Source organism: Anolis carolinensis, chromosome 2 (assembly GCF_035594765.1).
Source record: "Anolis carolinensis isolate JA03-04 chromosome 2, rAnoCar3.1.pri, whole genome shotgun sequence".
In the NCBI taxonomy this organism is placed as follows: domain Eukaryota; kingdom Metazoa; phylum Chordata; class Lepidosauria; order Squamata; family Dactyloidae; genus Anolis; species Anolis carolinensis.
In genome coordinates, this window is record NC_085842.1 from 218,921,025 (window position 1) to 218,945,125 (window position 24,101).

Here is a 24,101-nt window from a genome sequence, read left to right on the forward strand (position 1 = left end):
CAAACTCATGACCTCATGGTCAGAGTGATTTATTGCAGCAGCTGCTTACCAGCCTGCGCCACAGCCCGGCTGGTAAGCAGCTAACCTGAGGTGTGAAAGATTTTTTTTAATTTGTATTACATTGCCAAGTTTTTCTATAATATAAGAAGATAATTTGAAGAATTATTTATAATATTTATACCCTGACCTTCTCATCCCGAAGGGGACTCAGAGCAACTCACAGAACACACATATTGGAAACATTCAATGCTGATTATACAATTAACAAGGACAAACAAGGACAGACAACACAATAGAGGTAAAGGGAGTTTTTCCCATCTTATTTCCAACATCTTTGAGGTTGTGCTCGACTCTAGCCACTCGGGGGGGGGGGGGGCTGTCTGATCCATGTCCTTAAGGGAACCTTTATTACCTCCCTGGAGGAGTTGTGCCTTCTCACATTATTCTTCAGTTGCAGCTCTCTCTCTCAGAATGGGTCTGGCCAAATGCTCATTTGAGGCAGTCCTCTCTTACTCAAGAACTTTGCCAATTTCATCTTGCACATGCATTTGATCTTGTTTTAATCTTTGTATCATAGTATTATAGAACAGGTCTGCACAACATATGGCCCACAGGCTGGCTGTAGCCTGGAAAGGGCTTCCTTGTGGCCTGTGGAGGCTATTGCCATATTTCTTGTAGAAAGGTCACTGGGGGTTTGGTCACCTCAAGCTTTCCTGCACAGTCTCATTTGAGGCAGAGTGTATCTTTGCAGATGGTGATGTCACACTCTCCCTTTCCCAGTCATTAACTTCACCTGGATTTGTTGGCTGCACATACTCCTTGGAGTCTTCGATCCTAGTAAATAAGCATGCCTGACTCTAGTAGGCACCTGAAGTCAAACTAGACCAGGTATGTTTTGGCAGAGGATGGCTCTTCACATTTGTGGTTTTGACATCCACATCTTAATAAAATCTGTGAACATTCACATCTATAAACAATTTATCTCTGGAAATCTCTAGAACATCTAGTGCAACTCTGTGGTCAGCATCTGTTGGTCACAATGGAAGATATAAAGATTCATAGAAGGTTGTTATCTTAGATTTTTAAAAATGTGCTAATTTGTGGTTTTCATTTTCATGGGGGTCTTGCACCCCTAACCCCAGTGAATATGGAGAACTGGCTATATATTTTAAAAGATTGAATCTACAAGCTTTCCAGGTCAAAGCACCTTGCTTAGAGAAGTACTGTATATACTCGAGTATAAGTCTAGTTTTTCAGCCCTTTTTTAAGACTGAAAAAGCTCCCCTCGGCTTATACTCGAATGAGGATCCTGGCTGGCTTATGTTCAGGTCGCTTATACTCAAGTATACAGGTAATCAGACTTAGACAATCTTATCTTATTAAAGTCTTATTATTATTATCATAAATTACAATTTTATGTAAACATTCAAAAACATTTAACCTATTGATGCCTCAAATAATGTAATTTTATTAGTATCTATGTTTATTTTTATTTTTGAAATTTGCCAGTAGCTGCTGCACTTCCCACCCTTGTCTTATACTCGAGTCAATAGGTTTTCCCAGTTTTGTGATAAAATTAGGTGCCTCGGCTTATATTCAGGTTGGCTTATACTCGAGTACATACGGTATGTTCTTAAGTGAAATTAAGTCAATAGGAAGGTACAGGGAGCTTTTTGGCAAGTGAGACTCACATGTGAACAAAATGAAAAAGTTTTGATTCAGTATGTGGGGCAAAGTAGAAATGAATTCAGCTGGGAATCCTTCAAATGATTTTCAGGTGTGTGGGGGAACTTTTTCATATATATTATGATAAATCGTGCATATATATGAAGCAATTAGCTGCTGTTGCGGCTATCATTATACCCCATTTCCCTCCAAAATTGGGACTCACAATTTAAAATAAAATAAATAATAATAATAAATTTATATTATTATTATTTTATTATGACACAGCAAACAAGATAGATATGCTGGATTTCGTATCACAAAATCACAAATCAAACACTTCCCAAGTGTCTAGGACTGTGTTGTTATTATTATTATTATTATTATTATTATTATTATTATTATTATTAATTTCCCACCTCTCCCCATAGCTCGAGGCGGGTCACAGCACAGTCAAAAACAAATAGTATACAAACAAACATATTAAAATGCAGTTCCATTAAAGATACAGATCAACGCATTTCTGTAAAATAAACATTAATCACACAGGACAGAGACCAAAACAGAGAATAATAATAGTTTTACAATACAATTAGAAATATATGATGATTAAGGAGCATTGCATCAATGGCTATAGAAAATAAATTATTTTGCTAAACTAAAATATAATTTATAAAATAAATTTTATTATAGGAATTCAATTAGAGATAGTAGTTCCTATACCTGCCACTAGCTCTCTATATAGTTACAGCACCAGATCTTGGAGCTCAACCTGCAGGAATGAGGCAAACAGGTGAGAAAAAAAGAAGTGTTTGACCTGGGTATTTAGCAGGGGAATTTGGGAAAGGGCAGGTTTCTGTTTCATTCTCTACTTAATTTTTTATGCAAGCTTCCTTTTTTTTCTGTTTGGCCAGAAATGTCTTAGCAACATCAACATTAAGAAGATGACAAAGGGATATAAATAAATGTTCAGTATTGGGTGCAAAAGCATGTCTATAGTCAACCATGCAATAAAGCATGAACTGGGAAAGAATGGAGTGCTCTAATTGACCCTAATATAGTGTGTGGCTACTTACAGTTGGCCAGATAAAAATCAGCTACATCCAGAATCCCGTACTGAGCATGAATGAAAATCAAAATAGAAAGAAAAAGGAAAACAGATTCCCCTACTTCCTCAGTATCTCCTAACACAGTGGTTCTCGACCTGTGGTCCCCAGATGTTTTGGCCTACAATCCCAGAAATCCCAACCAGTTTGCCAGCTTTTAGGATTTCTGGGAGTTGAAGGCCAAAATATCTGGGTACTCACGGGTTGAAAACCACTGTACACTGTACAAAGCAAGCACAGACGTATAAGTCCTACCACCAAAATGGAAATGATAAGGTGGAGGTTGGTGAAAGAAAGTGGAGAATGGTGAAAGAAAAGGTCATCTTTGAATGCAGTTTTGAAAAAAGACTTAAATTGGCTTCTAGCAGATTCAATTTTTTTGTTTGCTTAGCTAAATCTCACCTCATCTGGTTGTGTGATTTCACATGCACATATTGTTAGTTTTAGATAAAAGGTTTGTTGTCGAAACACATTTAATTACCTCTCCTTTTTTGTGGTGTAGGAATCTCTACTTTTCCCATGCTATTTCTGCATATGCACAGATCATTTCTGTTAAAGAATACCCCAACTTCATTAGCAGAGGCCCCTTCTACACTGTCCTTAGATCCTAGGACCTGATCGCAGGTTATGTGCTTATCCCAGATAAGCACATAATATGGCAGTGGAGACTCATAACCCAGTTCAAAGCAGATAGGATAAACAGATAGGATATAAGCATAATAGGATAAACAGATCAAGAATCAGTTCCTGGGATATAAGGATAGTATAGAAGAGTCTTAGGTTTAGGAGGCAATTGTTTAAAACCCTGGAGGCAATCTGAGGCTCCTTCCACACTGCCCCTATATCCCAGGATCTGATTCTTAATCTATTTATCCTATTATGCTTATATTATTAATGTTCTCTGATTGTTGTTTATGTGATTTTAATATGTTGTAAGCCGCTTTGGGTCCCATGAGGGAGAAAAGCAGGATATAAATAAAGATTTATTATCATCATCATCATCATCATCATCATCCAGATTATCTGTTTATCCCAGATTGTCTGGCAGTGGAGATTCATATAATCTGGTTTCAAGCAAATAATCTGGGATCATATCCTGGAAGTGTCAGGTAAAGGTAAAGGTTTCCCCTGACGTTAAGTCCAGTCGTGTCTGATTCTGGGGGTTGGTGCTCATCTCCATTTCTAAGACGAAAAGCTGGCGTTGCCCGTAGACACATCCAAGGTCATGTGGCCGGCATGACTGCATGGAGCACCATTACCTTCCTGCCGGAGCGGTACCTATTGATCGACTCACATTTGCATGTTTTCAAACTGCTAGGTTGGCAGAAACTGGAGTTAACAGCGGGCGCTCACTCCGCTCCCTGGATTCGAACCTGCGATTTGTTGGTCTGCAAGTTCAGCAGCTCAGCGCTTTAACACACTGCGCCACCAGAGGCTTCCCTTCTGGAAGTGTAGAAGGGGCCTAAGTTTAGGCGGAGTCACTGGTCTATCTTGCTGTAAAATCATGCGCCTGAGTCATTAGTTCAAATTCCACAGACTGGGATGGAGAGACTGCTGCTGGATCAGGGAAACTGCAATTCCCCTATTTGAGACCTTTTGGATTGAAGAGCAGTGTATAAATGATTCAGATAAACAAATTTATGGCAGACCAATCAATGGGAAGTAGAGCTTGAATTACAAACCAGATAAGCTATAAACCTGGCATTCTTTGTATATATAGATTTATCATCAGCGCTGCCCGCAGACTATCAGGGTGGATACCCTTATTCAAATGGTGTTATAAAATCAGGGCTAGTATTTAGTGCCATGCGTGGTACAGATCCTAACTCATCCAAACATATACTGTAAATTGTGTTTCACAGCTCTGTGTGAACTCAGACACCACCAGAGGGAGCTGCAATATAATTAATCTATAGTTATAATCCCCATTCCAACACAATAGTAGAGAAGATGGGCCTCTTCTCTTCTCTGCTATACTATTCATTTTCTAAGTTTTGAACATATGAATCTGCTTTACATAGGGGTCAGCTGGCTCAATATTCTTTGAGAGGCAATTGTTCCCCAAGGATCTTACATGAGAAGCTTTCTCAGACCTGCTACCTGAGATAATCTTGACATGACATGCTAATATTTAAAACAATAACTTCCCATGTGCAAAACATATGTTAAACGCTCCTACATGGACTAACTGTGGAGTGCGAGGGAGATTTCCCCTTGCTTCTGCCCACCCAATTATCTAGCTTCATGAAAATCAGCTGACAACTAAAACCGTAACTGAAAATAACTTTTAGTATCATATCCTTGAAACCTTTGATATCTAATACATTTCAACTCTTGATTTTAACACACAGAACAAAGTGGGAAAATATTAACAGGTTCTCTGGGCCCTTCTACACAAGCCCTAAAAGTGGAAGAAACTGGGATAAAATAAGGTGTAGCTAAACAACATTTCACAAAAATTTGCACTGATTTGGATTAACAGCTGAAAAACGGTTAAAAGTTGTGCTTAAACATCAATTTTGGCTGAAAATGAGCATATTTGCATTCCTGCACTCAAAGAAAATATGTGATTTCATTCGTATACCCTAGTGTGGACTGCTCCAGCACACAGCCGATCTGGGCTGAAAACAAATGGAACCATGGAAACATAAATGGAAAGCAATCACAATGAGAACTCTCTGTATCTGTTCTTTTGTTCTGATCCCTATAAAATTAAACAGAGCTCGAATTTACAGTAGAATGAGGAGAGATAATAAGGAATCTGCTTGTGTGTGCATATAGATGTCCGCATAAGCACATATGAGGTCCAGCGCATCTTGGAGAGTCAATTTTTTAAAAGTAAATTTCTGCTGGATGTCCTCCATCTATCTTGCTGATTTCTAAAATGCACTACAAAGCAAGGTGTCCGGATGGCAGGGGACCATTTACCGGGACTGACAGGTCTATGTTTAGACTTGCTGTCAGATCCTGCGATTTTTTGCCGCACTTATTTGACCCGCATTTTGACACTGCCTGGAAGCACCCTCTGTTTCAGTATCAGAAAATAAAATGTACAATATATCCTTAGTTGGTAATTCATGGGCCAAACTCCACTCATCTGTCCATCCCCAATATGAAAGATGGCTATACCTTTTACATGTAGGCAGCTCAAGCCCCACCTACACTTTTTAAAACTGAATTATATAGCAGTGTAGACGGGCCTTTCGTGACTACTCAGAGACCTACAGCAAAGCTATTACAACATGCAACGGGCCTTATTTTATTTTATCTTTATCTGCAGGCAGATACTTTGGTCCAAATGTAAATAATTTTGGAGGAAATAGGACCAGGAAGATTTTGTGTCTTTTGGATAAAGTTCTTATTATATGTCTTCCCAAAAACTGTTTGAGTCATTTCAGAATATATGATGATCAAATGGGGGCAAATTAACATTCACTCCTTACCATCGATATTACCTATAGAATTTTACCACATAATGTGATTGATGAAAGGCAGCTTATTGACCTGTATCATTTCTAGCTTTCCTTCCTTTCCCGGCTGAGCCACTGAGCCAAAGCCTCACACAACTAATTTATTCCACTTGTGAGAGTTGTTTCTATGACATCATAACATGCATCATTTATTATGACATTCTTTCTAACACTTTTTATTTGTTCTTCAAGCTTCTTGGTTGTGCACACAGATGCTTTCAGCATGACAATTCTTTCCTTATTTTTTACTTTTCTGTAAAAATATTTCGGATTTCTACCATAATGGGGAGAACATCATGATTATTTGTCTTAAGGAGAAAAACTTTTGCTAAACCTTATTCATAATAACTATCCATCATGAGTTATTCATGTGTGTGTGTGTCACTAACTAATGATCATCCATTTTTTACTTTTACTTTTTTAAAAATAAAAGCAAGTATATATGCAGAATCCAAAATGAGATCATTCCACATATGTTGTCCCTCAGGTATGTCTAAAATGGAAAGTCAGCTTTGCTTGTAATTGTGAGCCTACACGAATGGGCTATTTAATTGTAGCTTGACAATCAACTTGGATGATGTTCTTGCCAAATCATTGCCGACAAAAATATTTTGCTGAAATCCCTAAAGCCAAAGCCCAGCTACACAAATAAATACTGTAGCAGTGCCTGACAGAAAGACATCCAAACCAATCTCTTCCAGATGGCACTGATGGATGGCTTTCTGCTTCTATTTATTTGGTTTCCCCGGCAATAGTGTCTTGCATTCACTGTCCATCACTTGATTAGTTTTGATCTGGAGGCTGACCTTGCAGTCTTTACAACACTAGGTTGGCAATTTGGCGCGTTGGGCACTCAAGGCTGGTATTTCAACCTCTGATGTTCATCCTTTTTATAGTCAGCATAAAAGGATTCTCCTATGTTTGGGACATGAAGTATATTCTATGTAGTGCCTCTTCATTTAGAACCCAGCCCTCTCAAATCTTCCAATGCAAAGTTCACTGCAATGAATGGGAATTTTGAATATGCTAACTTTAGCAAATCATCCTCAAGGTTTTCTGGAGTAAAACTGAAGATTTGATGAGATTTATACAAAGGAACACTTCGTTTATAAGGATATGTCTAAGGACTTCATCACATGGATCTTTTGAAGCATGGGGTACCATCTGTCTAGCAAAGGGAATTATACTTTTCAATCCCCGATCGTCCCGTTTCAAGTTCTGTCTTCCCATCACACGTGTTTCCTTCCTCAGTTTTCCCCCCGTTGTTGTACGCGTTCAAACCATCACATGGTGAATCCTTTTCTGCCCTCTCTGCCTTATTATTTTTTTAATCAGAAAAACTTCAGTATCAGAAGCCAAGATAATTATGGACCCCATCCCATTTGTGGGGGGAAAGCGGGGGAATTTTAAACCTCTTTGCCATGATAAGCCTTTCCCAGGCCTTTCTTCCCTCCATTATATCAGTTTAATTATAAGCCACTTTGCCATGATCCCCTCCTGATAAGTTTTCCTCCCCTCCATTAGACCAGTGTTATGTTAAAAAGCTAGCAAGAGCACAAGATTATTATTAAGGAGAAAATGCAGTGAAAGCGAAGTGGTAAGGAACGCACATTCCTCCATGTTCCTGACACGATTCAACACGGGTGAAGCTGTCAGATCCCATCACATCTGTTTTTCGGTGTTAGCGATGGTTCTGGTGCATGCCAGGGGCTCAGAACACGATTACTTGCTTATGTTCTGAACTCCCTCCTTTCAGCACACTTCAGCTCCATTTCAAGGATGAAGGGCAATAGATGATGGCTGGAAGTAGGCAAACGTGATGTGATGGGCTCCACGCCTTTTCGTCCTTGAAATAGAGATGAAGTGTCCTGTGACGTGGAAAATGCTCCATGTGATGAGGTCCTAAATAAAGCAAACATCCATGCCAATATTACATTTTAAAAGGTACTTATTTTGGGAATGATGCACAGGAACATTCAGGTAGATGGATTGCATCAAATGCTAGCATAAATTGCCAGGAACAAGAAGCAGAGCTGTAAGGAGAGACAGGTAATAAATACATTATTATTATTATTATTATTATTATTATTATTATTATTATTATTAACACCTTTTATTCTGCTTATCTATTCTACATGTGTCTGTCCTCCACAGAAGTCCTTTGTCCCAGAATCAGCTGTCCTCCTATTTTTAAAAGATTCCAATAAACCAAGAAAATTTTAAAATAAAAATCCCAGCAACTCAATAATAAAGTTTGTTTTCTTCTGCGGTTTTAATTTTCTGCTTTCTCCCCCTCCGTTTTGCTATCCTGCTCTATTATTTTGTAATGTTCATACTGTTGTTTATTTTATTATTTTGTTAATCTTGGAAGGACAGGACAGAATATAATTTTAAACTAAAATTTGAAAATACTTATTTTATATTAAATAAAATATTAGGTAATACACATATTTCAAAAGCATTTCCTTCCATTCCGTCCATGAGGTTTGGTAGTGTTGAAATATTCTGTGCTAGCGTTTTGAACAGCCACTATCCAACTAATTTTGCAAATAGTCCAAAGATTCAGATATATTCACATTATTCTGTTTTATTTGTTTGCGGCTAATTGGATTGTTTATAGCACGTATTTCCTCCAAGCACGATTTGGACAACTTACCTTTGGAAAATTATGTTTTGCTTACATTAATAATTTAGTCTGCATATGTATGTGCATATGAGTGTTTTATTCATCCTTCATCCAATATAATATTAACAACAACAATAATAATAATACACTTTATTTATATTCCACTCTATCTCCCCGAGAGGACTCAGAGCGGATTACAACATACACAAAGAGGCAATTATTCAATGCCTTTATACAGTGGGATAACAATGACATATGAATACACAGAACAAAGGTAAAGGCTTCCCCTTTCATCTCCCTCTTTCTGGAGGTGGTGCTCAACTCTGGCCATGGGGAGGTGATCTTGTTCCATTTCCAAGCTGAGGAGCCTATTGTCCATAGACACCTCCTGTGTTGCCGGCATGGCTGCATGGACATTTTTATTACTTTCCCGCTGAAGTGGTACCTATTGATCTACTCACATTTGCATGTTTTTGGGACACGAGAGAAGCCTCCCACGGATGGTAAAACATCAAACATCTGGGCGTCCCCTGGGCAACATCCTTGCAGATGGCCAGTTCTCTCACACCAAAAGCGACATGCAGTCTCTGCTTCTGAAACTTAATAAAAATGCATGTTTTCAAACTGCTAGGTTAGCAAGAGCTAGGGCTAACACCGGGAGCTCACCCTGACCCACAGCTTTGAACTGCCAACCTTTAGGTCAGCAGATTCAACCGTTCAACTGTTTAACCCGTTGTGCCATCACGGTGCATTTTGTCCACTTGTTATTTGGGGTTTGTTATTTGCATAATTGTTATTTGATTTTTTTAATTGTTCATTTTGATCTTTAGTTCGCAAGTAATGTTTAGAAACATTAAATAAAATTACGTTTTTGTAGCATAATGCATGAGTTTTGAGATTTATTTGCTGAAGCTGGAACCATTTGCAACCCTTTGTAAATTGATATGAGCTATCATATGTGAGAACATACGAGCAAAGGGAAGAAGGAAAGAAAAAAGAATCATTATCATCTGTGTCCAGATTCGGACTCAATGGGAAATGATTATATATCACACCATTTGTACAAATTTTAGTTAGAAGCTATGTGTTGCATCATAGGCATTATGATAATATTTAATAAGTTCATAACTTTGAGCAAGGGTATAATGGTGTATAACGTATAATCATGAGTTATCACAAAACAATCATTTGAGTTTGCATCCCAGGACACTTTCAGAGAAAATAATTCGAATGGTAGCATATATTTGAGCACATGTTCAGTTGAACAACCTTAATGCAGGCCTTTATTTGATTGTTTTTTATACTGATTTGAACTTTAAGTTATTACATCATCACATTTTGAACAGAGATTATATAATAAGCAAATTTGGCATCCAAAGCAATATAGAATGGAATTTGTATGAACTGTACAAAAGAAACTAGTAAGCGCTTTTAAAGGATTCTCCACGCCAATTCATAGCACCTGCTCCTAATCTATAGGCAATAGAATCCTATTCCCTTGCTATGTACAACCTACCCCTATTTCTTCAATTCTAAGACACACTTCCCAGCCCCATATAAATATTTCTAAAAACAGGGTATGCCATAGAATCATGGGTACTTTTTAAATATATAAATAAAGTTTTCTTTCTGTTGGTGGTTAAATGAGTTTGTCTTTACAAGTGAATAAGTATGGCAATTGTAAGCCATGTGGTTGTATAGCCAAATTTTCAGCCCTATCCAAAAATCAGAGAATTAGAACTAGTCCAACCCCCTGCAATGCTTGAACATAGAATCAAAGCAATCCCGACAGATGGCCATCCAACCTCTGTTTAAAAACCTCCAGAGAAAGAGACTCCACCATGTTCTCAAGTTTCTCATGAACTGAATATTCTGCTATTCTTTGTTAAGGCCCGTTCTATCCACTTCATCATATTTGTTAAATTCTGTTGAGTCAAACACTTCAGATGTAGTAACCCACTGTGTTCCTCACATTAGATATTCTTTCCATATTTTAAGCATGGGGGCCAGCATTCTTTTCAAACATTTCAGAGGGTAGTGTGGAAATGGATTTTTGACAATGATCCGGATGTAGATGGGCAAAATGGCCAATTCTGTAATGTGATGGCGTTCGTTGCTTTCAGGGTAAAAATGAAACGTTCCCCCAATTTGTGGGAGGGGAAATTGTGGGAGGAGCCAAAAGTACCCTTGTTAGGGAAAGTTCCACCTTTAACTTTTTCTCACTGAGTTTTTACTTTGCCATAACAATTTCTTTTAAAAAATACCCTTTCTGGGTCCTTCCCTTCCCATATTTCAGATTTGGAAGACGTTGCCTTTTCTGGAACATTTGATGTTTTTCCTAACCCGACAGGTCAGAAAAATCAAAATTTTAGACGTATTTCATGATTGAAAAACATTGCCTTTTCTGGAAAATTTGAGGTTTTTTCTAACCTGGCAGGTCAGAAAATCCAAATTATGGAAGTATTTCAGGTTTGGAAGACATCGCCTCTTCTGGAAACTTTGAGGTTTTTCCTAACTTGCGGGTTAGAAATATCCAAATTTTGGAGGTATTTCTGGATTGAAAGACATCACCTTTTCTGAAAAATTTGTGATTTTTCCTACCCCGGCTGGTTAGAAAAATCTAAATTTTGCAAGTGTTTCTGGTTTGAAAAAAGTCACCTTTTCTGGGTCAGAAAAATCCAAATGTTGGAAGTACAGTAGAGTCTCACTTATCCAAGCTGAATGGGCCGGCAGAACCTTGGATAAGCGAATATCTTGGATAATAAGGAGGGATTAAGGAAAAGCCTATTAAACATCAAATTAGGTTATGATTTTACAAATTAACCACCAAAACATGTTATACAACAAATTTGACAGAAAAAGCAGTTCAATACACAGTAATGTTATGTTGTAATTACTGTATTTCCGAATTTAGCACCAAAATATCATGATATATTGAAAATATTGACTACAAAAAGGCTTGGATAATCCAGAAGCTTGGATAAGTGAAGCTTGGATAAGTGAGACTACTGTATTTCAGGATTGGAAGACATCACAATTTCTGGGGAAATTGAGGTTTTTTCTAACCTGGTGGGTCAGAAAAATCCAAATTTTGAAATTATTTCATGATTGGAAAACATCATCTTTTCTGAGAAATTTGAGATTTTTCCTCACCCGGCAGGTCAGAAAAATCTAAATTTTGAAAGTGTTTCTGGATTGGAAGACATTGCCTTTTTGGAAAATTTGAGGTTTTTTCAAACCTGGCAAGTCAGAAAAATTCTAATTTTGGAAGGATTTCAGATTTGGAAGACATCACCTTTTCTGGAAAATTTGAGACTTTCCTAATCCATTGGGTCGCAACAAACCAAATTTTGGAAGTATTTCACCATTGGAAGACGTTGCTATTTCTGGACAATTTGAGGTGTGGTATCTTCCATTTCTCTGTGTTGAAATGGATTTTGTCAATTTTTCCCAGTTCTCCAATCTGTTAATGTCATTTTGGATTTTGATCCTTTCCTCTGTCTTATTATCGATAGATAATTCCTAATACAGTATAATCTGCTAATTTGAAAAAGTATGACTTCTATTCTGTCATTCAAATCATTTATAAAAATGTTGAATAGTACTGGGCCCAGGACAGAAGCCTATGGCATTCCACTCAGTTACTTCTCTCCAAGTTGAAGAAGAGCCATTGGCAAGCTCCCCTTGGTTTCAGCCAGTCTGTTTAATGATCTGCTTTAGAATCTTTATTGGCATTAAAGTCAAACTGACTGGGAGGTAATTGTTCGGGGATTCTTTTTTCCCTCTATTCATAGATAGGGACGACATTTGCTCTCCTCCAGTCAGCTGGAATTTCTCCTGTTTTCCAGTAATTCTCAAAGATGATTGTGAATGTTTCTGAGCCAACTTCTGACATTTCTTTTAATACCTTTGGATAGTTGAAATCTTCCATTATTTCTATGTATCTTCTTTCTCAGCATGTGATAATCTGCTCCAGAAAGGCAATGTTGAAGAACAGTACTGAAGAGCCAAACTGAATTTATATCCTTTTTTTTTTGGATCAGGTTACTATTTTACTAGAATGCTGTGGATGTTATTTGTATTGATTTCAGCAAAGCATTTGATAAACTCACTAATTTCTTTTTGTTAGCAACCTGATTAAATGTGAAATCGATCGGAACATTTGTCAGTTGGATCTATAACTGATGGGGAAACTATGCTCAAAGAGTCATCATAAATGGCAGTGCCTCAAACTGTAAGGAGGTCTCATTTGGACCACATCAGAGTTCTGGCTTAGGACCGTTGTTCTTCAACATTTTATTTTCAGTGACTAAGATGTCAAGGTGGAATGAGTCCATACAAAGTCTACCAAGTGACACAAAATTGAGTGTGGTGGCTAATATAGGGAATATAGGGACAGAAATCAAACACTGAACTCATGGGCACACAAATATGCCTACCGATAGAAGCCTCTGTTAGCCTTTTACACAGTGCCAAACACCCACCCTCTTTAATAGAAGCAGCACAATGTTATGATAGCTTTTTCCACCATTCAGTCTCCCGTGGCACAGTCTCCTACAATTCACAGCAGCAAATGTTACAGAACTTGCATTTGCTGCTATTTGGTAATCTGTCTTTTAAAAACTACAGTCACTGATTATAATATTTAACTAGTTGGGCATTATGTTGGAACTCAATCAGACCCTGCACAAGTTTATAATCCTTATCAAAGACTTAGACAGATGAGTTAGTTGGCAGTGAAAAGTCCTTCCAACATTGGCCTCTGTCTGCCTGTCTTCCTTTCTCTTCTCCTATCCCTTGCTGGTTAAACTGAATATTTTCAGGGATGTTATTGGGAAATTGACTCCCCACCCCAACAATACAAATTATATAAAATATATGAATTATTATTTGTGTTTCCATTGAGATATACAGCCAGCACATTGGATTTTTTCCCCTCTTTCTTGATAAGTAAACTTCCATGAATTTCTTTGGAATGTTGCTCCATCACACCTTGGACTCCAGGGAACAATGCCTTCACTAACCTAACAATGGAGCAAACCTGAGATCACAGAAGATTCCCTCTTTTGTCCTCTTCCTGGGACTGTGTATTCTAGCCAACACCCTCCAGGGCATTGAGAAACCAACATGGCAATTTTCAATTGTTCTGTAATGTTTCTTCTTGCAGGCGAGGCCGCTGCCACCAATTACTGTATATACTCGAGTATAAGCCTAGATTTTCAGCCCTTTTTTTAAGACTAAAAAAGCCCCCCTCGCTTATACTCGAGTGAGGATCCTGGTTGGCTTATATTTGGGTCAGCTTATACTCGAGAATATATGGTACATTTATTATTTTTCTCTATTATTATTGGTATTATTACATTTATTATTTTTCTCTATTATTGTTGCTACTATTACATTTATTTTACTCTATTTTATTATTATTATTATTATTATTATTAATAATACATTTATTATTTCACTCTGATATTATTATTATTATTGCATTTATTATTTTACTCTATTTATTACTACATGTATTATTTTCCTGTATATTATTATTATTATTACATGTATTATTTTACTCTATTATTATTAAAAGGATACATAAGCACATTTACTTTGAAGAAGATGAGAATAATGATTTGATCAGAGTTGGACAGTCTTATCTTAAATTTGAGCTTTATGTAAATATTCAAAAACATTTAACCTATTGATGCCTCAATTAATGTAATTTTATCGGTATCTGTTTTTATTTCTGAAATTTACCACTCTCATCTTATATTGGAGTCGATGTTTTCCCAGTTTTTTTGTGGTAAAATTAGGTGCCTCGGCTTATATTCGTGTCGGCTTATATACGGTATATTATATGTACTGTTGCCGCCACCAATTATAACATATATGTGCCACCGCTCACTGGAGCCAGCACATAGAGCCACCCAAAAATGGAGGGAAACTCTGACTTATAGTGTGATGGTTAATAAGCAGACAGGCCCTCTTCCTATTATGATGAACAGAAAGACACACTGATAACTTGAGTCGAAGTAAAACAAATTTGAGATGTTTATTTGAACTTGAACAGAAAGGTTGCATATTGATTTCAGCAAATTACAGGCTGATTACTCTAAAATAAACTTGACTTCTTCAGAAAACTGTTCCTTCACAAGAAAACAAAACACGCTTTTTAAAACCCTCTCAAACCTCTCTTCCAGAGGCTCTTATATTAAGCAGTTGTATCCTTAGAGGCTCACTACAATATTCAGCACTTCTCCTTGAAGGCTAATTCAACTATGTATTTCCCTCAAAGAGGTTCTTAACTAACAGCTCCCCAAAACTCTTCCTTCTTTCTTCATACTCCACACCCTGATTAAACTAACTCTCTGCCTGAATAGGTCTTTCTAATTCTTGGGCACCGCTTACCTTGCAACAGCTAAGCAACTCCCTCCAATTCTATCCTCCAATCAGCCTCCACTACCATATATGGAGCTGCCCGATCACTCCTCCCCTTGCCTGGCTTTCCTTTCTTACCAAGGCCTTGAACTGTCTTTACACACCAACCTTGCAAGGTAAGCCTATTCTGTTACATTCTCCTTTCTGTCAAATGTACTATATATAAGCCCACACTGTAATGAAGTATGAATTTTGGTTTACAGATGTTATGTTTAATTATAGGTATATGTTTGGAATGGGTAAGTATTAGAGTTACCCATGCGTGGGGGATGGTAGCCAGTTCAGCATTCTGAGGCAGGTTGTCACAGAAACATAGGCGGAGCCAACTGCCACTTGGAAAAGAGAACAGAATTTGAAGAGAGTTCAGTCTGTGATCAGAGGAATCACAAGGAAAGACTGGTTCTGAGGTAGTGAGAACCAGGGAAGTTCAAATCTCAGTCTGTGATCAGAGGAATCACAGGGAAAGACTGGTTCTAAGGTAGTGAGAACCAGGGAAGTTCAGATCTCTAGTTTGAGTCATTTTAAATAGGTCAAGTGACTTATTTGAGTTAGTAGTGGAGTCTGAGTAATAAATAGAAAGAAATCCCAGTTGGATCTGTAGTGATCAGTTGAATTAAGAACATCAGTTGGAAGAAAAAAAGTTTAAACTGCTCAAGGGAAGAAATAATCCTTTTGAGAGTTGTATCATCACATGTTATCATTGTAACTGTTGAAGAAGTGTACCTCTAAGTGAGAAGCTACATTGAAACCGCTAAGCTTATGTACCTGAATAAACTTGTTACTGTTTTTCAACATCCAGGCCTCTGTTACATATATTCTAAGCCAAGTTACGCTACCCTTTAAAGTAAAAGTAAACATCTCCCTGCGTCTTTGGTGGTTGCATCGCCCCAAATTGGTGGCAGTCATTGCAAACTGGTGGCAGCAGTGGGTAAAAAAGATTCCCCCCTGCCTAAAAGAGCCTTAGTCGTTATTAGTCCTTTACACACGCGTTCACAGTTGAGGTATGTTAGTACTTTGAGCACTAGCTCTGCTGCTCTCCTTTTTGGTCTTCTTTCCATTTGTGGGACCTTCTGCATACAAAATACAATCAGTTCTCAACATTCATGTGAGTTAGGGGAATAGAAACCCACAAAAGTGGGGAAAATGCAAATATCATCAAACCACTACCCAATGGTATGAACCAGCAGAATTGGGTGGCATAATGACCGAGATCATCACAGCCATTACCCTTGAAGCCACAAGGAGCAGAGCAGTAATGATCTGAATCACCCATTGCTCCCCAAAAGAGCAGACTTGGAATCTGTGGAGAGCAGAGCAACACACAATGGGCTTAGAGGATGGGTGGCAAACCCATGAATTATCAAATCTGTTGGTGCCAAACTTGCAAATCTGGGGGGCTGACTGTATTATAAGTTTTGATCTGCAAGAATACATAGGAGAAAAATATGGATACCACAACACTGTATGATCTGGGAGCAATGTGATGAAGCAGAATATATACATAGCATGTCTGGGTTGTTGTGAGTCTTCCGGGCTGTATGGCCATGTTGTAAAAGCATTTTCTCCTGATGTTTCGCCCACATCTATGGCAGGCATCCTCAGAGGTTGAGGGGTCAACCTTTGAGGATGCCTGCCATAGATGTGGGCGAAACGTCAGGAGAAAATGCTTTTACAACATGGCCATACAGCCCGGAAGACTCACAGCAACCCAGTGATTCCAGCCATGAAAGCCTTTGACAATACATAGGATGTATTTCTAAGATTTTTTTTCTTTTTTATTTGTTAAATAAGTAAGCGGAAATGCCTCCAGTGGAGACAGGCATTCTAATTCTCCAGAACAATTTAAAATTATGATTATACAGCAATATAACAACTCTGAACAACTCTGATGCACTCTTTTGTGAGAATGTTGCAAATTTTATTCTTGAGATTAGCAACTTTTAAGTACTGTATACCTATGCTGTGATTTTGATGTTGTATGGCAATAAAAGCTGTGTGTGTGAAATTCTGATTACGTTTAAAATGAATTGGGTTTAATGCTGGAACAGGGATATCCCAGCTAAGGGGAGAAAGGGCCAGCTTCTGACAAAACAAATAGACAAGGACATTCTTGTACAAATCACTATTCCACTAGAATCAAGTTATCATTCATAGCAAATATATATTAGCTTGAGCACTTTTGATATCATGCCTCTTTTCTTTTGCATAGTTGCCAATCCGTGTGTCCCACAGTTGTACTTCTGTATACCCTCGTAACCTCGCCTTTCCACAATTCTGCTATTTGTTTTTCAAAAGCACAACTGTACAATTTAGGGGAAAAAGAAAGAGAGCTATTTACAGATTTTCACTGTTAATAGCTAAGGATGGCACAATCACAGGGAAGAGAGACTGGCAGTGGGATGCACACCATCTATTTAATCACTTACCTTTTTGGCTAGTTATTATAAGTTTGTATTAGTGTTTGTTTACTGTTTTGATTTGTTTCTATTGTTTATTATGGCATTGAATATTTTTTTGGAAAACATTATTTTGTTGGAAACTGCCCACAGTTATACTTGGAGATAGGGCGGGTTATAAATAAGGTATTATTATTATTATTTGAAACACAGCAAGTTGAGTCCACAGCAGACACTCTGCTGGCTGTTATACTGGATCACACATTGGACACTTCCCAAGTGTCTAGGACTGTGTGATGTATCAGTGAATAATGCGTGCAGATCCCAGTAAGGTGTCCTTCTGCAGCTGGCAGGTGGTAATTTTGTCAGCGCCGATTGTGTTTAAGTGCAGGCCAAGGTCTTTAGGCACTTCACCCAGTGTGCCAATCATCACTGGGACCACCTTGACTGGCTTGTGACAGAGTCTTTGCAATTCAATCTTTCAAACCTCATATCGTGTCAGCTTTTCCAGTTGTTTCTCCTCAATCCTGCTGTCCCCTGGGATTGCAACACCAACAATCCATACTTTGCTTTTTAACACGATCGTGAGGTCAGGAGTATTGTGCTCCAAAACCCTGTCTGTCTGAATTTGGAAGTCCCAGAGTAGCTTGACATGCTCATTCTCTGTAACTTTTTCCAGCTTGTGATCTCACGAGTTCTTTGTCGCAGGCAAATGGTATTTGTGGCACAAGTTCCAATGAATCATTTGAGCAACGGTGTTATGTCTCTGCTTGTAGTCAGTCTGTGCGATCTTCTTGCAGCAGCTGAGGATGTGATCTATTGTTTCATCTGCTTCCTTGCAGAGTCTACATTTGGGATCTGTTGTCGACTTTTCAATTTTGGCTTTGATGGCATTGGTTCTAATGGCTTGTTCTTGGGCTGCCAGAATCAGGCCCTCCGTCTCCTTTTTCAAAGTTCCATTTGTGAGCCACAGCCATGTTTTTTCTTTGTCAATTTGACTTTCAATTTTTCCTAGGAACTGTCCATGGAGAACCTTCTTTTGCCAATTTTCTCTTCTGCTCTGGATTGTGTTTTTATGATATTCACTCTTTGTTGTTTGCACTTGAAGCAGTTTACTACTGTTGACTTCCCTCAATGTTGGTTCTTGACTGCCTTTCACATTATTATTATTATTATTATTATTATTATTATTATTAATCTGCAATGCCAATTTGCCTTGTTCAATAACTTCCTTAGATACAGAAGAGGGGGTCATTAAGTTTGCTTACCATTCTCACCATTGGTCAGTAGTCTGTCTGGGATTGAGCAAGGCCGCTGTTGTTCCTTCTCCTTTGTTCAATTTACCCATTGTGGTTAGGATTGTAGAGAGCCACAGAGTAGGTTTCAGGTTACTGCTACCGGGAATTGCAAGCAGTGCTCGAACTTGAATATTTGTCTTTTCACAGCTTAAACTGCATAGCCAGATGTAGCTCAACAACATTTATTCTTGCATTTATAACACTGTGTGCTGTGTGTTGTGCAATTTCTCTGCTAGTCACAGCTCTATTCATGAATCAAAATAAAAGAACATAATGAAGAGTGAGGGCTGCATAAAGGGACTTTCCTCTCTATGCATGGTACTCCTGAAATGGGCCATCACAGGATTTCTGTAGGGCCTTGTGTGGTGAAAGTTTCTTTTCAAACATGATCCTAGAAAAATACAGCCTGGCAACTCCTGCCTGCATATTTTTCCGATCCTAAATCTGAATTAAATTTCCTGCTACCTAGACCATGTGTGAAATTCAAAACAGAGCCCTGCGGGCTAAATCACTTAGCTCCCCAATGCTAGAAATTTGAGATGAAATTTAAAACAACAACAACAAAATAGTAGCAATAATGAAAAAGAATAGAGAAGGCTTCTAGACATGAGGCTATTATTCTTCCTGAATTCAGTGGAATCGATGATGTGCAGAATAAGTGTTCAGAAGGTGTTCGCTTAATGAGGTTACCAAATGCAAACAGATGCAGGGAGCAGAGCTAAGGTTACCTTTTCTTTGAACATGATTTGGGATGGCCAAGGGTATTCTCCACAATTTGCCATTTGTGTTTGCTTTTGATTTCTTTTCTCAATTCTCTCCCCCTCCCTCTTTTTAAATGACACCAGCTCTTTGCAGGGCAAAAAAATGTGCATAAATTAATTTAAACGAGTTACCTTTGTTCAAATGCTTAGCTGGTGGTTTTAAACTGATGTCAAATCAAATAATATTTCAAATGTAATCTGTGGTCTAAAGATTATTTGCTGTAATAAACCCACAGTCAACAGGTCACTATTTCATATGCAGAAATTGGGTAGAATTAACACAAATAAAGTTAATGTGGTACAATGTGTTGTCGAAGGCTTTCATGGCTGGAATAAATACTTTACAACCTCTGAACATGCCTGCCAAAGATGTGGGCAAAACATCAGGAGAGAATGCTTCTGGAACATGGCCATACAGCCCAGAAAACACACAACAACCCTTAATGTGGTGCACTCAATGGTTTGAATGGCAACCCCAGACAGAAAAGATCTCAGCTCAAAAAAATAACTGAGCTCCCCAATCTAGCCATGGCCTTTTCCTCTCTCATTGTTTAATTCAATTTTTAACATACAAACACAAACAAAGAAGACAACAATACTTATACAGTAGAGTCTCACTTATCCAAGCCTTGCTTATCCAAGCTTCTGGATTATCCAAGCCATTTTTGTAGTCAATATTTTCAATATATCATGATATTTTGGTACTAAATTTGTAAATACAGTAATTACAACATAAAATTACTGCGTATTGAACTACTTTTTCTGTCAAATTTGTTGTATAACATGATGTTTTGGTGCTTAACTTGTAAAATCATAACCTAATTTGATGTTTAATAGGTTTTTCCTTAATCCCTCCTTATTATCCAAGATATTCGCTTATCCAAGCTTCTGCCGGCCGTTTAGCTTGGAAAAGTGAGACTCTACTGTACATATATATATATATATATGTGTATATATATATATATATACATATATATACATACACACACACACACATGAACACCAACTACATAAATGATAATTTTTTCCTACAACTGTGTGTCCCTACTCTAATTACATATAACTCTAAAATAATAATATAGATACCTAAATCAGTTTTAAAAGAGGATTTCCTGCTTCCCTTTTGTCAGTTTCACTATAATTTAACATTTTTTCTTCCTTCTTCTATCCAGCAAATAATTTACTTGTTTTTACATTAACAAATCTGTATTCCAATAGTTTATCTCTCCTCTTCCTCTCCCTCAGATATATATTCATAAAAAGGTTTCTGTTATTTCAAGAATGTGTCCAGTGAATGTTGTTAACTTGCCCATTTCTCTTAGTTCCCTCATCTTCACTGTCTAATCTTCATTAGTTGATTTTTCTGTCTTGTTGAGCAAGTAGAGTTCTTGCTACTGTTAACATGTAGTGCAGTATTTTCTCTTTTATTTGATTTATTTGATCATCCGACAGTCCTAGTAATATGAGTAGTGGCTTGAAATTGATTCGTGTTTTAAGAATTTATTGAATTTGTCTCCAGAACTAATTTATTTTGTTTACTTTTTACAGGTCCACCACATAATGACTCTTCATGATTTTCACATTTCCAACATTTACTATTTAAACATCATTCTATAGAGATTCTCTTCAAGATTATTCAATAATGTTAATGAAGATCCCTTCTGCTACATTTTCCCATTTCTCTAATTCTATACTGTGGTCAAAATTCTGTGCCCATTTAACCAAAGAAGGAGATGAGGGATGAGTTGTTGGTTGTTGTTATTTAATTGTTCAGTCGCTTCCGACTCTTTGTGACCTCATAGACCAGCCCATACCAGAGCTCCCTGTCGTCTGTGGCCATCCCTAGCTCCATCTTGCCCTTGGTCGGCTCCTCTTCCTTTTTTCTTCTGTTTTCCCCAGCATCATTATTTTCTCCAGGCTTTCCTGTCTTCTCATTATGTGACCAAAGTACTTCATCTTTGCCTCTAATATCCTGTTTGGATCTTCTTGTGGTCCAAGGTCTTGAGTAGGTGCAGCTTCTTTATTTTTAAATGAAACCTGTTGTTCTCAAAGGCCTCTTCTACACTACCATAGAAAATCCAGATTATCAGATTTGAACTGGATTATCTGGCAGTATAGACTCATATAATCCAGTTCAAATCAGATAACCTGAATTATCTGCTTTGGTAATCTGGGCTATATAGAAGTGTAGAAGGAGCCAAAGATGTATTTCTGCTAGATTGTTAAGCCAGGAGGACAAGTGTGAAGAAGGAGAGGAAAAAGGATTAATGGGACCCCTTATATTTGAGCATAAGTTTTTGTGGGTATCAGTCCACTTCCTTTGTCATTGCATCTGAGGAAGTAGATTAATATCCATAGCAGTGCATGCTAAAATATATATTGGTTAGTTTTGAAGGGTATGCAGATTTCTCTTTCTTCTCTCCCTTTTTTCTTTTCATTCATTCTTAAATGAGAAAATTCCAATTTTTTTTCTCTGTGGAATGATGAGCCTTTTCAAAATTTTAGTGAGGAGCATTATCCAAGGCACATAACAGGAGAACTCCAGTCAACAAGCAATCAAGAGCCAGTTAACCACCACCACCACCACCACCCGCCCCAAACAGAGGATGCCTCCAGGCAACAAAGCCCAGGCTACCTCTATTCAGATACCATCACTGATTGACTTTGCAAACTTCGTGGCTACTCAAATGCTAATTCTAACATTGTAACATTCACACTTGCTTTAAACAGACAAGGGTTCTTTCTCCCACCATGGACATTCCACAGATACAGTAGAGTTTCACTTATCCAACACTCGCTTATCCAACATTCTGGATTATCCAACACATTTTTGTAGTCAATGTTTTCAATACATCGTGATATTTTGGTGCTAAATTCGTAAATACAGTAATTACTACATATTTTCTGTCAAATTTGTTGTCCAACATGATGTTTTGGTGCTTAATTTGTAAAATCATAACCTAATTTGATGTTTAATAGGCTTTTCCTTAATCCCTCCTTATTATCCAACATATTCGCTTATCCAACATTCTGCTGGCCCGTTTATGTTGGATAAGTGAGACTTTACTGTACTGTATATATACAGTACACTCCACTTGCTTCACTGCCAACAAAACCTCTGAAGATGCCAGCCACAAATGCAGGTGAAACGTCAGGAGAGAATGCTGCTAGAACACAACCATACAGCTCAAAATATTCACAGCAACCCAACCCACTCAATACTGAATACTGGTCAGTCATTCCCCCCCCCCCCCGACAATTTTACTTTGTTGTTAGGGATGGCCCATATCTATCCATCCCTTCACATTAATTTTGTCCACAAGGCTGTGGATACTGTTTTTTCCCCATCGTGCATGTGAATAAACATATTTTCTGTTTCTGTGCATTAAAACTAATCGATTGGTATGTGAATATCTGCACACATGAACTTTCTTTTTCCAAAAATAAATTCAACCTCCCACCAATCAGTTCTGCCCATAACTTCTCTGCCGAGAAACACGGCAAAGCAATATTATCTCTAGGATAGACCACATGCCTCCAAGTCCAGATTTTCTGCAAAACCTTGGGTTAAGAGGTAAGGCTTTTTGAAACGGTTTAAATCCCAAAGAAACATATTGCAAAATAATTGTCACAAATGCAAAGAGTCGGGATCAAAGCACTTTGAGGGGAATATGATTTTTTTTAGTCCGTGAACACAAGCCCAGTTCACATACATATGGTTGTCTAGATCCTATGGGAAACCCTGTGGGGCACTGCAATGTGTTAACCTTGGCAGATAAGTTACATTATTTGTGTTTCTCCACTTCATGCAGCTGTGAAGGTGGGTAGCATTCCAGCCTCAGTGTCAGAGGATTTTCCAGCATCAAGGAATGAGAGGCCGCTCCCATCCTCTGCAGAAGCTGGAGCAGTGGCTGCGCAGAAAGGATGTCAGAGGTGCCAGAACTTGGAGGCAAGGAAAGCAAAGAGAATGAAGTCACTGTAACGGGAACTGTTGTCTGCCTGTCCGTCTGTCTGTCAGCATGAGATTCAGAGTCAATAAATACCAGTCAAAATGTGTGAGTCCTGCTGACCCACCATCCCGCTCTCTGTCTCGGGGGAAAGTAAACAAGGGTTTGGGAGTATTAAAGCTGTTGTGCCTTCTTCAGAGCTGCCATTGTATTTGTATTTTGAGTCAAATAATACTCAGTAGTGTTAGGTCCTCATGGGTACTTTAGTTATTTTATTATAGGATAACCTCTTTACGGTGAAACTGGATGATGTGCGTGTGTTTCTTCATTCGGTGAGGGTGTCTTCTTTCATATTTTGACACTGTAGCAAATGTCATGTATTGCTAGTTACATTGAAGCCCTG

At 38.0% G+C, this 24,101-nt stretch overlaps 1 long non-coding RNA gene across 1 annotated transcript; it reads left to right on the forward strand.

Moving 5' to 3' along the window:
- Positions 1-20,728: 20,728 nt before the first annotated feature.
- Positions 20,729-23,897, forward strand: LOC134296545 (uncharacterized). Its single transcript, XR_010003335.1, has 2 exons — positions 20,729-21,756; positions 23,564-23,897. It is a non-coding gene; the product is annotated as an uncharacterized LOC134296545 (long non-coding RNA).
- Positions 23,898-24,101: the final 204 nt, after the last annotated feature.